We start from the raw sequence: 15,822 nt of genomic DNA on the forward strand, positions 1-15,822 counted from the left end.
GCCCAAACAAAAGGAAAAAATCAACTTCTGTGTCTCTGGGTCAAATTCACCTACAGTAGACACCAGGCAGTACAGATCCCACTGGAAAAAGTCTTCCCTGTGGAAATCAGTTCTGTGTGTGTGATGGGAACAGGCCAAGACCTTAAAAACCACGCAGCTCAGCCCACTTTTACGAGAGGAAAACTGAGGCCCTGCAGGGAAGGCAGCTCCCTCCAAGCCCTCTGGAGGGCTGCTGCCAAGCCTCCTGCCTGTCAGAGGAACCCACTCCCCGCGTCCAGCCCAGGCCTAGGGACTGGTCACCAAGGGAATGGACCTGTGATTATTTGAAGAACATGCCTCAGAGGTGAAAGACACAGCGTGCAAAGTGGCAATTTTATTATCCTTGTGATGTCATCACATTGAGAAGCTTATCTGTACACACATCTCCCCACCCCAACAACAAAGTCAGCTTCAAAAAAGAAAGCCCTGAAGCAAACTGTTTGTTTCACAAGTTGCTTAGCGAGGAAAGCCATCTGCTCTCCAGATTCTAAAACCGTAGGTGTCGTGGGCAGCGAGGGCTCCCAGGTCTCTCTGGCCCGGGCCACGCCACGGCGGTGTCTGGGGGCCCGGGGGGAGCAGGCTGGCGCCCGCAAGGGAAGCTGCAGCCCAGCGGAGCTGGGGAGGCCGAGGGACGCTAGGGGCCTCCTCTTCCTCCGTGCCCAACCTCAGGGGTTTGCAGAACCTTGGGCCCCGGCCTGCCCACCCTCGCTCACAGCCCACGTCCTGAGACGCCCACCGTCCTCCCCTAGGCCGATGCTCCTGTTCCCCCCGCCCCCGCGCCCCCAGTTGGTGACTCCGGTGGCCTCTGATGAAATCTCAAGGCTCGGACTTGCTGAGAGTCCGCGGGCCACGTGCTGCCGGCTTCTCAGACAGCCTTTTGGTTTTTTTGAGATCACCAGATTTTTCGATGTGGAAACCACTGCCCTGGGCTCTGTTCCTCGGGGGATTTGCTAGACCAGTGGCTTTCAGAGTGTGGTTCCTAGACCTACGGCGGCATCAGCATCACCTGTGAACCTTCTAGACGAGCAAATTCCCAGGTCCCACCCCAGACACCTACTAAATCTGAAGCACTGGGAGGGACCAGCAGCCTCCCAGGTGACTCAGAGGTGTCCTGAATTGGCTGGACTGTGAACCCGCAGGAGCCGCCCCCGCCCCAGCTTCATGTCCAGCCATCCGGGCAGGGCTCTCAGAGCAGAGCAGAAGCTGGTGTGACTCACCCACGCGTGCACCCACAGAAAGGACGTTTCCAGAAGGGGCCCTTGATCAGCTGCACGCGTCCTTTGGCTCCAGCGCCGCTGCCTTAAGGCCACAAGCATGTGCTGTCCCGTCGATTCCACACAGGTTCCCACCCTGAGTGACTGGGTGACATGGGGACCCCACAAGGGCTCAAGGCGCAGGCTGTCCCACTCAGATGGCGACTGCAGTGCACAAAGCCATGGTCCCCGAGGGCTGCCCCGGGACACAGGGTCCCCTCAAGGACTGGCTGGCAGGAAACATCAAGAAGGGATGGGGAACGGGGCGTGCTGACGGGAAGCCGCCCCCCAGCAGCTCCTGCAGGGTTTGCGGTGTGCTGGTGCCCAGCGGGGGCTCGTGGGAAACAGGCAGGTGGGGCTGGGGGTGCTGCGGGGCGTGAGGACAGGCGCGACCATGTCCCCGGCGCCCGCGAGCTCCCAGACTCGCTGGGAATCACTGGGGAGCACGCGGTGCAATAGCTGCCCCCGGGCCCCCCAGTCGCCGCTGCCTCTGAGCCCGGCACATCTTGGCAGGTTTGTCCGCAGGATTCTCCCCGAAAGTTCTGTAAGATCACTGTGGGGCTGGGGCTGAAGGGGCCACAGGTGGGCGGCGGGCGGGAGAGGGCAGGGAAGCATCTTGGGAACACGTCTATATAAATAACCGACTATTTTAGTTTCCCTGCTAGACAAAAAGCCAAATATCAATTAAAATTTTTTGAGGGAAAAAAATAGAAGTATTAATCCCCACCTCACCCCCAGTGGCGCATGTGCCCTTCGCCATCTGTGAGGCTGTGCGCGGGTGTGGGTGCCTGTGGTCCACACACACAACACGCGACTCCTACTCCCATCCGGATAGTATGGGCGCCTCTCAGAAAGTATAACCGCTCTACTAATCCAACCTCTGAAATGACCAGATTTGGCATCTTTATAGGACGGGATGGGGAGGCATGTCCCCTCCGCGTGCCTTCTCCCCGAGGACAGAAAAGGACATCATACTTTATTTTATGACCAACAGGTCATTCGTCTATATCTGCTCTCGAAAGCCACCGAGGACATTTTGCCAATCGCTAGGAGAAACTAAATAAACAGAGCCAAACAATGTCAGCTCCGCGGCTGAGTAATTATGAGGAATTCCTCTTTAAATAGAAGTTTAAGTCAATGTAGAAAGATCACTTTACAGGAGGCAGCTCGGGAAGAGACGGGGAGCCACCAGCGTGAGACCCTGGGGGTCGGGTTGGGGGAGCTGGAGAGGAGGCTCCCGGGCAGGCGGCGACCTGGAGGGGACCAGGAGGCCAGGTGCCCACTCCTCTAGCCGAGGCCCACGGCCTTGCCTCCGTCCCCGCGTGGGCAAGTTCCGATTTCAGACGCTTCATTCATAAAATGGCTCCTGTTCTGGGCCTGGGACCGAGACCTTGGCTCCGAGGGCCAGCTCTGCCCGTCAGCCTGGCCGCCGGGGTGCCCGTCCCGCTCTGCCCAGTCCCCGTGCCTTGCCCTGGGGAGGGGCAGGGTGTGGCGAGCTGGGGGCGCGGGGAGCTGGGCCAGAGGAGACCCGGGCTGGGAGTGCCTGACGCCGAATTCACACGGCCCAGGCTAGACAGACGGACAGACCGACGGCCGCTGAGCCCCGCACAGGCCAGGGGCCAGGGCCGCGGCCAGGGAGGCAGAGGGCAGCGGAGGCCGGCGGACCTTGGGTGAGGCCGGGGAGCTGGAGAGGCCTTCCGGGAAGGGGACGCGGGGTGGGCAAAGGTGCAGAGGCTGCACGTGCCAGAGCGGCAGGCGGCGAGGCTGGAGCTGGGCCGTGGGGGGCACGATCGGCAGCGGGAAAGCGCTGGAATGGTCCCTCCCGACACAGGACAGAGGGGCTCCGAGCTCCCTCCACCCCGCTCGCCCACTCAGGGTGCGACGTGAGGGCGTCTCTACTGGCCAGACTCCCCTTCGACTGCAGGCACTGCGGGGCTTCCCAGGCCACCAACGGGGCAAAACCGCCCAGAGCAGCCCCTCACCCGGCAAAGTGTCCTGAGCCCCCCTGCCCCCCCCCCACGTGCCAGGCACCTGGCCCAGCACCCCGGGTGCGAGGAAAAGCCAGCTGCGGCCCCTGCCCTGGGAGTCCGCGCACAGGGGCAGCGTAGAGGACCACTGAGCCACCAGGTGCCCCTTGTTCTAGAATTTCATACATACCACAAAGTTGGACGACCTTGACGGGGATACGTGTGTAGCCACCGCCTCGACTCCTACTGTGAAGGAACGACTGAGCTGACTCTATCAACCCCTCTCTCTCTCTCTCTCTCTCTCTCACTCCTTCTCTCTCTCTCTCCGTCCCACACACTTGCAGGACACATTTCAAAATAAATTGCAGACCTCGGTCCACCTCCCCCGACATAGCCTGGCATGTGTGCCATTCCCCAGGATGCAAGATTTATTTAAGGTGTATTTTCTTTTGATGTAAACTACATATATAATGAAATGCAGAAATCGGGAAGCCCAGGTGGCCCAGCGGTTTAGCGCCTGCCTTCAGCCCAGGGCGTGATCCTGGAGTCCCCAGATCAAGTCCCACGTCGGGCATGGAGCCTTCTTCTCCCTCTGCCTGTGTCTCTGCCTCTCTCTCTCTCTCTCTCATAAATAAATAAAATAAAATCTTTTAAAAATAATAATTTCTTTAAAAAAAAACAAAAAACGCAGAAATCTTAGGTGTATATTTGCTGGGTTTGGACAAATGACTACAGCCCGTAGAAGCCAAATCCCAGCAAGACACAGCCCACGGGCTTCACCCCCAAAAGCTCCCTTGCGGTGGGTCTCCACTTCCGACTTGAGAAGGCTCCTTCTGAGATCGTCACCTGAGGTGTGTGGACAAGGCGTGTGCCACAGTCTCAGCCAGGTGCCCCCAACAAAGGCTGCTAAGTGCCCCCCCCATACACCCACCTAGTGCAGGGCTGTGTTCCGGTGTCTCTCCCCCTGAACACCCGGGGTCCCCTCTCAGGCTCCAAATCCCCCTCGGGCCATGGCAACCGAAAGAGCTGCCCCCTTGAAAGCCAGATGTGCTTCACGCTGTGAAACAGCAAACCACAGACCGAGTCATTCCACGTGCAGACCTGAGGTCCTGGAAGGCTTCTCAGGGGAAGTGGCACTCGAGTGGGGTTTTGAGGAATAAATAGGAGCTTGGCAGATGAAGCCAGAGAGGGCCTCCCAGAGCAGGTGCGCTACCTCAGGGGCGTCTACCCCGGTGTATGGGAGAACTCCGAGGATGCAGAATGGCTGGAATGCGGGCAGAGGAGGAGAGGAGGGCAGCCGGGCTCACAGGAGGAAGGGCCATGCTCCGTGAAGACGACTTCGTCCTATGAGGGGTGGGGAGCCCTGGGGAGGTGTCGGGCAGGAAAGTGGCATATCCAGGCTCCCGTGTTTCAAGCTTCCCAGTGGTCTTGCCTCGTGCAGGAAGATATGAAGGCGGACGAGAAGGGAAGGAGAACCAGTGCAGGGGGCATTCCAGAAGCCCAGTCAGGAGCCAGCAGAGATGGTCTGTGGCGTCAGCATCCCTGAGACTTCCCCGGTGGGGGTGAGGGGGAGAAATGGCAAGAGCATGACCACAAGATGTGGCTGGAGACCAGAGAGGCTGGTCAGTGGAAATGTGGACGCCCCAGGCTGACCCGTCCCGCAGCTGCCACCTGCTACCAGCCGCACTGCCTCCTGCCGGGGAGGTTGCTGTCTGCATGGTGCGGGGGTGGTGCTGGACAGGCTGACAGGCCCACGGCACCCAAATCCACTCAGGCCCCTTCCTCTCCTGGCCAACGGGGAAGACTCCAGGCAACCCTAGAGGTTCTAGAAAACCACCCTTTTTGGGGAGCCGGGGTGGCTCCGACTCTTGATTTTGGCTCAGGTTGTGATCTGAGGTCATGAGATCAAGCCCTGTCTTGGGCTCTGTGCTCAGTAGGGAGTCTGCTGGAGAGTCTCTCTCTTTTCTCTCTCTCTCTCTCAAAATAAATAAATGAATCTTTAGAAAAAAAGAAAATCAGCCTGTTTGGGCTCCTGTGCTGGCCGAGGTCCCCACCTGCGGGGAGCTTGAAACCCTGAAGTCAACCATGAACACCCCCTCCAGCATCAGGATGGTAGATGACCCCTTGAAGGTCCCTCCACCCATCCTGGTTACATCACAACACGGGTCCCGAGTTCAGTCAAGCTCTGCTCCGGGTGAAGGACAGGCAGGTGTGGCAGGCAGGTGCTCGGGAGAAAGGAGGAGTGGGTCCAGGTCCAGGTCCAGGTGGTGGCCCGCCTTCTGGGCACAGCGCTTCTAGGAGGTCAGGGGAGATACTCGTCTGCTGGGAATCAGGGAACTGCAGGCAATACTGAGAGGTGGCCTGGCCCCGAGGCAGGGTGGCCCCACCCCACCCCCCGCCAGGAACTTGGGAATGACTTGACCCCAGTGTGACTCATGACCCCTTCCTGGCCTCATTCCTCACAGTTTCCACGGATGGGTCATCCAAATCTCCCAGAGTAGGAAATGGGAACGTCCCAGAGAGGTTAGGTGACCTTCCCCAGATCCCACAGCAGCAGGCAGAAGAATCCGTTCCAGAGCTCCTTCCAGAGCTCCAGGCTCCTGACAGCTGCCAGAGGGGAATTTTAAATACACCCCACAAATCATTTCACAGTCAGATGAATACCCAGCATGGGCTCTGCGCCCACCCCACCCCCATGAAGTCCCCGGAGGGAGAGACTGGTGTGTGCACGCATGGCCCGGAAGCCAGCAGCTGGGTGGAAGGGACCTCTGTTCCACACACAAAACCCACCAAACGCCTTGAGGCAGGCCTGACCATGGTACCCAGGGTGCTTGCAGTATAGCCCTCGGCGAGCCCCTGGGGGCTGGGCATGGGGTGGAGGGGGAGGGGGGGAAACCTTTGCAAATTCAGTGACATCTCTGCTCAGACTCGACTTGGTGAAAGGCAGGTAGGGTCTGGGTGAGCAGCCAGGTGGCTGAGGCTGTCCGAGGGGTTCCCAAGGGTACCAGCCACAGGCATGTAGGGCGCAGAGGTGGCCAGTCTTGAGCCGGGGCAGCCTTTGTGAGGGGGGTGCAGGGAGCCAAGACGGGAACCGGGGTCTGGGGCAGGCAGGGCCTCTGGGGCTGTGGCCAGCCCTTGCTTCCCTGCCCCTTCTGCTGCCTGGCCCCTGCTCCCTGAGCGCCCAGCACTCACCCTCTCATAGGATCGTCCTGTGGGTGTTGACTCTGGGGTGTAGTAGGGGCCTGGAAGTGGGAACAGAACCAGAAGTCTCTGAAGTCACCTCGAGGATTTCCAAATCAAGCCATTTCTGAATGGGGGCTTCACCCATGCCCGGGCCCAGCCCTACTGGGGCCTTTGAGATCTCAGCCCCCAAGGAGGAGGAACCACTAATCTTATCAACTGGGCTCTGAGGAATTTGGCAGGGAGGGAGGCAGGGGCTCTGGGGAGGGACTGACCGGGCTGGCAGGCCCATCTCCCCCATTCCGGGCAGGCGGGAGTGTGCTCATTATTCATAGCCCTGCAATAAAGCCCAGTGATAAGCTGTCGCCTCCTCCACAACACAGACAGTCTTCAAGTTTGGAGCAAGGAACCAGATGAACAAACTGCCAGACCAGCCCCAGTGTGGCTGGGCCCGGTCCATATAACAAACAGTCCCTCGGCCTCCTGCCACAGCCTGTATCCCGGAGGGCTCCCTTTTCTTGGTCCCCCCAGCATGTCAGGAGTGTGTCTTCATTCTCCAGGTGCCATGCTCCTCCCGCCCCAGATCCCCCTCCAGGGATGGAGCCTGCTTCCTGCCCGCCCAAACCTAACCCTAGACCAGCTTGTTCCTTTTTTTTTTTCTTTAAAGATTGTATTTATTTATTCATGAGACACACACACAGAGAGAGAGGCAGAGACACAGGCAGAGAGAGAAGCAGGCTGCATGCAGGGAGTCCAATGTGGGACTCGATCCCAGGACCCCGGGATCACGCCCTGAGCTGAAGGCAAACGCTCAACCACTGAGCCACCCGGGGGGCCCCCAGCCTGCCAGTTCCAATCCCACCTCCCTGGGAGGCTCCCTGTGCCCCCTGGGCTGTGTTCCAGCCCAGGCAGAGGCAGAGCCATGCCTTAGGATGCTGGGCTCAGGTTTCCCCTCCCAGTGTCTCTTATCTCTAGTCTGGAAGCGCCAGATCACTCCCCTTTGAGGTCCCCAAACACCACCTATTTGATGTGTTTGCAGTTGTTCCTTGAGTAAATAAATGAATGCATAAGTCACAGAAAGAAGCCTACCTGGTTGCTGGAAGGAGCCTTCAGAGCAATCACACCGCAGCCAAGTTCACGAAAGCAGAGCAAATGGCAGGGGGCACAGCCAGCCAGAGGATGGGCTGCCCCCTGCCCTGGCACCTCAGTTCTTCCGTCAGGGCCTGGCATCCTCTACCGCCAGCAGGGCAACAGAGGTTCCTGGACAGGATCCACGCTCACAGAGCCCCAGAGTGGACCCCGTGGGCCACCAGGGGCCTCCTGGGGACAGTGGGCCAGGCCTTCAGAGCACAGACAGAGTGTGTTTTGGGCACCAGCTCGTGAGCGTCCTAAAGCGTTCAGTAGCCTGCTTTCCAGGGTCCAACGGGGACTGCCAGGACCCTGGCTGGGGAGCTCGGCTCTCCCTGCTTTGTCGGGCCTGCCAGGTGGGGCCTGTGACCATGGGAAAAATCTGCTACCCGCCAGAGCCGTGAGCAGGCCCCAGTAGCCATCTCCTCAAGGAGGCTGCACCTGCTGGGACCTGGGCTCCCTGGAGCCTGCAGCTGGCCCTGAGCTCTGAGCCGTAGGGGGCGGCCGGGAAATGACCCCATCCTGGGCAGGGCGCCATCAGGCCGGGCCTTCCTTCCTGGGGACCCTTCTCCCGGGATCCAGGCCGGGTAAGGCAGGGGCTGTAGCGACCGATGCCAAGCGCAGAGCCAGAGGAGCCACGCTGGGCTTCTCAGAAAAACATGACTCTCTTGCTCGGTACAAGCACATTTTGGAAAACGTTTAAACAAAGAAAGCATGTGGGGAGAGTGGGAAAGGGGGAAGACGGGAAGGGCAGGAGAGGGCAACTTTTTTCTTTTTTTTCTGGAGAACACTTATTTCTCTCTGAGTAGCCAAGCAAGGCCTAATCCCAGCAGTTTGGGGGCCAGATTCAATAAAAACTCTGTCTGCAGAGGCCTGAGCAAAGCCACAGAAAATAAATACTCGGTGGCTTGTCCGGTCTGCCGCCGCCTGGAGCCCCGAGGGCCGCGCTGCTGACTCGCCGCCCAGTGGGATGCGGCCCGCGTTGGACCGTCTCCGCGGCCGCTCGGCTTCCTCTCCCCAGTTAGGATCATTTAAAAATCCTAAGTAGAGTTTCCGGTGCGGAGGGGAGCACAGAAGAGAGCGTATTTGGTTGAAGGAAGGGAAAAAAGGAGGTCAGAGAAGCCAGTTTATTTTCAGTGAGAGCCCGAGGCTGGCGGACCGTCTCGCACGGGTCGTGTCCTGTTTGGGGTTCGGGCCTCCCCACCCCAGCCTCCCGCCTGCGTCTCCCTAGACGTGTCCTCACCCCCGCGGAAGGGAGGTCCGGTTCTCCCTCAGAGGGTGGCTCTCGTGGGTCCCCGGGGTGCCCCCTGCTCCGTGGGGCTCTGCTCCGGGGCCACCGAGGAACTCCAGACAAGGACATTCTGGGCTGCAGGCAGCGCCGCACTGCGCAGGGCCACGCCGGTCAAAATGGAACAGACTTCCTCAAACTGGGAAGAGCAGACTCTGACACTGAGTGGTGGGAGGGGGCAGTTACCAGGAGCCCAGAGGAAAAGAAGGGTAAGGGGCTTCCAGAACCTGGGAGAGTCTTTGCGATGCCAGCCCACCGCCTTCCCGGTGATGGTGTCACTAGAATAAATTCCTTTCTTGTCTTAAGCCACTCATTCCTCTGCCTTTGGATTCTCAGAGAGGGACCAAACCTGATGTGTTTGGGGCACCCAGAGCTAGGTCCTCTTGCACCCCTGCGCCCCGGCCAGTGGGCCCGGTGGTGCAATCAGAAACAGGAAGATGACAGGAGTGCACCCCTAAGCCCCACGGGGGCCTAGAGACCCAAATCCCCAATTCTTTGTGAGGTCACAGGTCAAAACACATGGACAGCCATCCTGGGGCACGAAAAAATCCTAACTAATCCCAAAACATGACTGCTTTCCTACTCATGGGCTAGATCCGCCCTCAGACTGAGTGCCTGGTGGGTCAGGTCTGGAGGGCGGATCTGTGGGGGTGAGTTTGTGCTCTGCCCCCTCCGCCACTCTCTCCGTGCCTGTCCGGTAAGGTAACAGGGTCTGTCTTGACTTCTAGGAAACAGCAAAGCAGAAGGCCAGACGGCTCCAGGCCTGGCTCTGCCCCGGGGCAGCCTGAGCCTGGGGAGCTAGGTCCCCCTCTTTTGTCCGCTGCTACTCCTCAGGGCCCAGCGGGGCTGCCAAGGGGCCACAGACTCCGCCTATAAATACATTCCCCAGACATGACATTTCACCCTCAGAGAGCAACTCTATTAAGTTAAACACTGTTCTCCCCAAGGTCTTATTTGAAAATGCAAATACTCTTGAAAGGGCTGATTCCCAGAATGTGTGCCTTTGACGAAACTCACACTCGGAACTGATGGATAGGAGTATCCTGACTCGACCCCAGGCCTGTGGGGGAGCTGTTCCCTTCCTCTGGCAGTGACCGCTGTTCCCCAAAACCTCTCCTCGTGGCCTCAAAGTCACGGTCGGGTGGCTCATCGTATAAAAACACTCAAAGCCCAGTATTTGGGACAGAAAAGATAAGAAGAAAAGGACAAGTAGAATGTTCAAGGCAATCCTAGGTCTTGTCCCCACTGTGTAACACAAGGCAGTCACAGGTAGCTTAAAGCAGGCCTCGGAAGCAGGAGTAACTTAATCTTTGAGCACAGGAGCTGTATTTATGAGTGGTGGCATGTGAACTAAAACTCCAAGCTCTAAAGCACTTCCCCAGGAGCAGGGCTGAAACAGAAAAGACTTCTTAGCAGCCAGAGAAGATGTCAAAACCCATGCTTCAAAACACAAGCTCTTAATTTGTGGGCGAACCTTAGTCAAAACCTTCAAACTTATACTTTACGCACAGTTGTAACTGCCTGCATGAGCTGACACCCAAATCCAAGGTCGAGTAAACGGAGACAGGAAGGGGTACAAAGATCCAAACTGGTCTGGTCAGTTTGGAACGGGATGAGGGGCTCACCTTCATAGTGCTCTGAGGCCACGACCCAAGAAAATAGCAAGCTTCACTTGCAAGACTGACCACAAGCCACCAGGAAAGCATTCTGTTCTGCTTCAAGGAGTATATGATAGATTCAAGGAAGATTTAGGGGCACCCGGGGGGCTCAGGCATCGAGCATCTGCCTTGGGCTCAGGGTGTGACCCCAAGGTCCTGGGATCGAGTTCCGCATCGGGCTCCCTGCAGGGCATCTGCTTCTCGCTCTGCCTGTGTCTCCGCCTTTCTCTGTGTCTCTCGTGAATAAATAAAATCTTAAAAAAAAAAAAAAAAGATTTAAGAAAGATTTATATTCAAAAGCAAGCAAAAAAAAAAAAAAAAAAAAAAAAAGCAAGCAATGAACATAGCTCTATCTTTTAATGGGATATACTCATGTATCAGAGCATCAGGTTTCTTCTCGGCTGAGCCAGGAGTGGAGGTTTTACTGCAGGAGGCTGATTCCAGCAAGCTCTCCAGCTGCCTTGAAGCTCCATAGGAGGCAGGAAGAGAACTGGGCCCCGGCCCTGGCGCCCACATCCGTGAGCCTGAGCCATCCAGGCCAGGGACCTGTCAGCACTCAGGCCCCTGGGCCCTGGACCTACTGGGCTCTCTAAAGGTGGCGAGTGCCCCTGAGGAAGTCAGCCTCTGAGTTTAATTTAAATACCCACAGGCCACTTCTGGACAGCACATGACCCTTAAGGGGTTCCCCAGAGCCCTCTGCGGCTCCACAGAGAAACAAACTGCCCTGTTGTCAGGCATTCATTCATTGTACCCGCAATAGGGTTTTTTGTTGCTGTTGTTTTTTGCAGGTTTTCTGTACCTGCAACAGTCATTAAGCACCAACCCCGTCAGAAAAGGATCATCACGTGAAAAAGTCTGATGGGCTATCTGTCCCTCACTTTTTCTCAGTTCTTCCCTCCTTTCATAAGCAGATCTTGAAGCTTCTGAAACCAAGAGCTCTGTCCTACAAGGCTTTTGTTCTTAAGCTACAGCGAGCAGCAGAACCACACAAGAGACACGTTACAGAGGCAGGACCGCCCTGCCCCGCCATTAGATCTGCTGAATCAGAATCTCCTGCACCCTGGGTCCTGCCTGTGAGGCTCCCCACAAAGAATACAAAACCAACGATTGCAGGTGCTTTTCTACCAAAGGTTTGTCATTTAGACCCATAAATAGTGAGCCCTTTTTACAAACTGCTTCTCCGCAAGAACTGTCTGCGAATCCCTCAGGGATCTGCAATACCATGAGCCTTTTCACAGGGACATCTCTAGGGAATTCTCTGGGCAGATGTTTTTCCTACCTTGGATGTGAATAGCTACAGGGGAAGATCTGGGCCCCAGCCCCACCTTTGTGACCCTCACAGAGGCCTGACCGGCTCCCATTCTGTTGGGATCATCGTCCGTAGCTTCAGTGTTGCCAAGCTTGAAGGAGGGCTGAGAACCTGGAGGTTCTTGGGCAGTGAGGGCTGGCTGGGCAGGGCTCTACTTGCAAGGAGGTGAGGAAGGGAGACACCCAAATCAAAGGACACACGGGCCTTTTTTCACCTTGGGAACTTCTCAACTTGGAAAACATGAGGTTCTCCTTGCACCCCTGGTTTGCCTTGAGTGCACTTTAGAAAACGCATAGATTTGGTTTCAACTCAAAGTGGTTCATTGGGTACTTTTCAAGTAAAAAAAAAAAAAGAGAGTTTGAAGGGGTGTTTGGGTGGCTCTGTCGCTTGAGCGACTGACTCTTGGTTTCGGCTCAGGTTGTGATCTCAGGGTGGTGAGGCTGAGCCATTCATCAGGCTCCACACTCAGCGAAGAGTCTGCTTGAGGGGCTCCCCACCCCCTGCCCTTCCCAGCAATCACCTGTGCATGGGTGCTCTCTCTCTTTCAAATAAATAAATCTTTTTAAAAAGTGAATTTAAGCAGTGAGTTAGTAAAAGAAAAATCTGAATTCAAGGTTGTACATTCCAGGTGGCAGGGGTTTTCTCTATTTTTTTAATTTTTAAAGATTTTATTTACTTACTTGAGAGAGCAAGTGAGAAGAGAGAGCATGAGCAGGGTCAAGGGAGAGGGGGAAGCAGACTCCCTACTGAGCAGGGAGCCCAACATAGGTCTCCAACTCAGGAGCCCCAGATCGTGACCTGAGCCCAAGGCAGACACTGAACCAACTGAGCCCCCTAGGCTCTTCAGGTGGAAGGTGTTGAATCTTGGTTCAGTTCAAGTCCCTGTGGTTCAAATAAACTCAACAAGCATTTATTTAGCACCTAGTTTTTTCCAGGGTTGGAGGTGGGACACTTTCTGTTCTTCGGGGAAAGGAGGTAACTAAACAAGCTTACTTCCTAGGAACAGGACCCCCCGGGAACAACGGCAGAGGGCATTGAGTTCTGGGTGAGCCTGGCCTTGGGGGGGGGGGATGTGTGTATTTGGCACAGAACAGTGAATGAGGAGGGGTTTCCTATGCCGCGGATGAGCAGAGAGGAAAACAGAAGGGTCAGGACAGCTGTGGGGTGCATAAAGCCATAGATGAAAGGGAAGGGGTTTGGCAGAGGGGTGCCCGTGGGCTTGGAGAGGAATTTGGGGGCCACACGAGGACCTCATCCTGGGCTTCTGTGACCAAGACTGTCCTCACTTATGGTGTGAATCTCCATCAGTCCAATAAATTCTCTGGGCAGGAAGGGCCTTGTACTCATACACATATTTGTTTAATAGCTTTCTTTAGATATAATTCACACACCATGCAATTCATTCATTCAATTGAATGGTTTTCTTTTTAACATTTTCATCAGCTTTATTAAAGTGTAATTTATACACAATAAAATTCATCACTAAAATTACTTAAAGGTGTGCTATTTGGGAGCGTCGGGGTGGCTCAGTGGTTGAGCACCTGCCTTTGGCTCAGGGCGTGACCGCGGGGTCCTTGGATTGAGTCCCGCATAGGGCTCCCCACAGGGAACCTACTTCTCCCTCTGCCTGTGTCTCTGGCTCTCTCTGTGTGTGTCTCTCACGAACAAATAAATAAAATCTAAAAAAAAAAAAAAAAAAGCGTGCTATTTGATGAGTTTTGACAAATATGCAGAGCTGCCAACCATCACTACAATCAAGATATAGAACATTTCTATCCCCTCAAAAAGTTCCTCATGCCCGTTTGCACTCTATCCCTCCTCCCACCTGTAGCTCCTGGCAACCATTGATTTGCTTTCTTTCACCATTAGGTTTGCCTTTTCTAGAAAGTCAGATAAATAGGATCACACAACATTCAGTCCTTCATGTCTGGCGTCCATCACTTAGGATAATACTCTTGAGATCCATCCACCTTGCATTAATAGTTCTGAATGGCTTTTTGAATATTCACAGGCATGTGTCTACATCACCACCATCAATTTTAGAACATTTTCCTCATCTCAAGAAGAAGCAGCTCGGGGGTGCCCCGGTGGCTCAGCTAGTTGAGCGTCTGACTCTTGATTTTCAGCTCAGGTTATGATCTCAGGGTCCTGAGATCAATTCGAGTTGGGCTCCATGCTGTGAGTGGAGCCTGCTTGAGATTCCCTGTCGCCCTCTCCCTCTGCCCTGCCCCCTCTCCTACCCCTCTCTGGTCCACCTGCCCCCACCAAGACTCCCCACTTCCACACCAACCCAACGTTCTGTGTCTCTGGGTTGCCCTATTCTGACATCTCAAATAAATGGAATCTGACAATATGTGGCTCTTCGCATCTGTCTTCTTTCACCTAGCATCACATTTGCAAGGCCCATCATGATGTTCTAGCATGTGTCAGCACTTCACTCCTTTTTCATTTTAAAAGATTTTATTTATTTATTCACGAGAGACAGAGCCACAGGCAGAGGGAGAAGCAGGCTCCCTGAGGGAGCCCTATGCGGGACTCAATCGATCCCAGGACCCCGGGATCACGCCCTGAGCTGAAGGCAGATGCTTAAGCACTGAGCAACCCAGGCATCCCCACTTCATTCCTTTTTATGGCCAAATAACATTCTGCTGTGTAAGTATACCTTTTTTTTTTTTTTTTTTTGCTTACCCATTGTCAGTTGATGGACATTTGGGCAGTTTCCCCCCTTTGACTATTGTGAATGGTGCTCTATGAACCTTCCTGCTAAGTCATCCCCATTTCAACCCCCATGTTACACATGAGGACACACATTTTCACGTCTCTCGGGCATGTACGTAGGAGTGGCATTGCTGGATCACAGGATAACTCTAACTGTTCGAGGAATGGCCGGATGGTGTGGTATTTATATATTTATTCCAAGAAGAAGATGAATGACAGGATACCAGTGCTAATGAAAATCTGCTGGAGGCCAAGGTGAGCCCATGTTCAGGGGAGGGGGAGGTTACAAAAGCAATCAGCTCACCGCAAGTGGCACTGCCATCTTCCCAATCACAAATGCCAACTAGGAGGAAACAAATAGGGGATCCCTGGGTGGCTCAGCGGTTTGGCGCCTGCCTTCAGCCCAGAGCATGATCCTGGAGTCCCGGGATCGAATCCCACGTTGAGCTCCCTGCATGGAGCCTGCTTCTCCCTCTGCCTGTGTCTCTGCCTCTTTCTCTCTTTGTCTCTCACGAATAAATAAATAAAATCTTAAAAAAAAAAAAAAAAAAAAAAAGGAGGAAACAAATACTGAGCCCGTACCTGCGACCACCCATCTAGAGACCCATGACATGTCCTTGTTGCTGCCACACTGCCCCACCAACCAGGGCCCGGGCTGGCTGTGAGTCTCAGGGGAGCACAACAAACACATCTGTGCCCCCAGCCCAGCATCGGAGGGGGACACTGAATCATGGATAAGCTCACTTTCCCAAGGTTGAATCGCTCATAATGATGAGGCTGGGATTCCAAAGCAGCCTATCTGGCCCCAGCGCCCACCTCTCTATGTTACCTCAATTATTCTTTCACAAGGACAAAGATGACATTCTTAATCACAGACAAGGACACTGAGGCTGAGTCAGATACCCTTTCCCAAGGTCCACACCAAGGCCTCCCTTTAGGACGGTGGGGGACAGAGCTCACATGCAGCGAGCTGCAGTGGTTGAGGTACAGGGGTGTACCTTCCTGTAATGCCGCCTCCTCCAAGAAGTTTTTCCTGACTGCTCCCCCAGGTGGGGTTACAGCTCCCCCTTCGGGGCTCCAGTAGCTCCCAGGGATGCTCCCACCATGGCCCTGCTCACTGTGCACGACCACGGACATGTAGGTGGCCAATGCCCACAGACTGAGCTGACCTCATGCCCTGTGCATCTCCAGCACCCAGCCTGGGTTCCTGGCCCAAGCAGGGGCCAAACAAGCACATGGGGGACAAGTGGGTGAACTGCGACAGTGAGGTCCGGGTAACAAG

The 15,822-nt window shown here is 55.4% G+C and overlaps 1 long non-coding RNA gene across 1 annotated transcript; it reads right to left on the reverse strand.

The window, feature by feature from the left end:
* Positions 1 to 344: 344 nt before the first annotated feature.
* LOC118355277 (uncharacterized) lies at positions 345 to 6,600 on the reverse strand. Its single transcript, XR_004817401.2, has 2 exons — positions 6,452 to 6,600; positions 345 to 5,553 (listed from the first exon to the last, which is right to left on the reverse strand). It is a non-coding gene; the product is annotated as an uncharacterized LOC118355277 (long non-coding RNA).
* Positions 6,601 to 15,822: the final 9,222 nt, after the last annotated feature.

The sequence above is a fragment of the Canis lupus genome, chromosome 7 (genome assembly GCF_003254725.2).
Source record: "Canis lupus dingo isolate Sandy chromosome 7, ASM325472v2, whole genome shotgun sequence".
Lineage (NCBI taxonomy): Eukaryota > Metazoa > Chordata > Mammalia > Carnivora > Canidae > Canis > Canis lupus.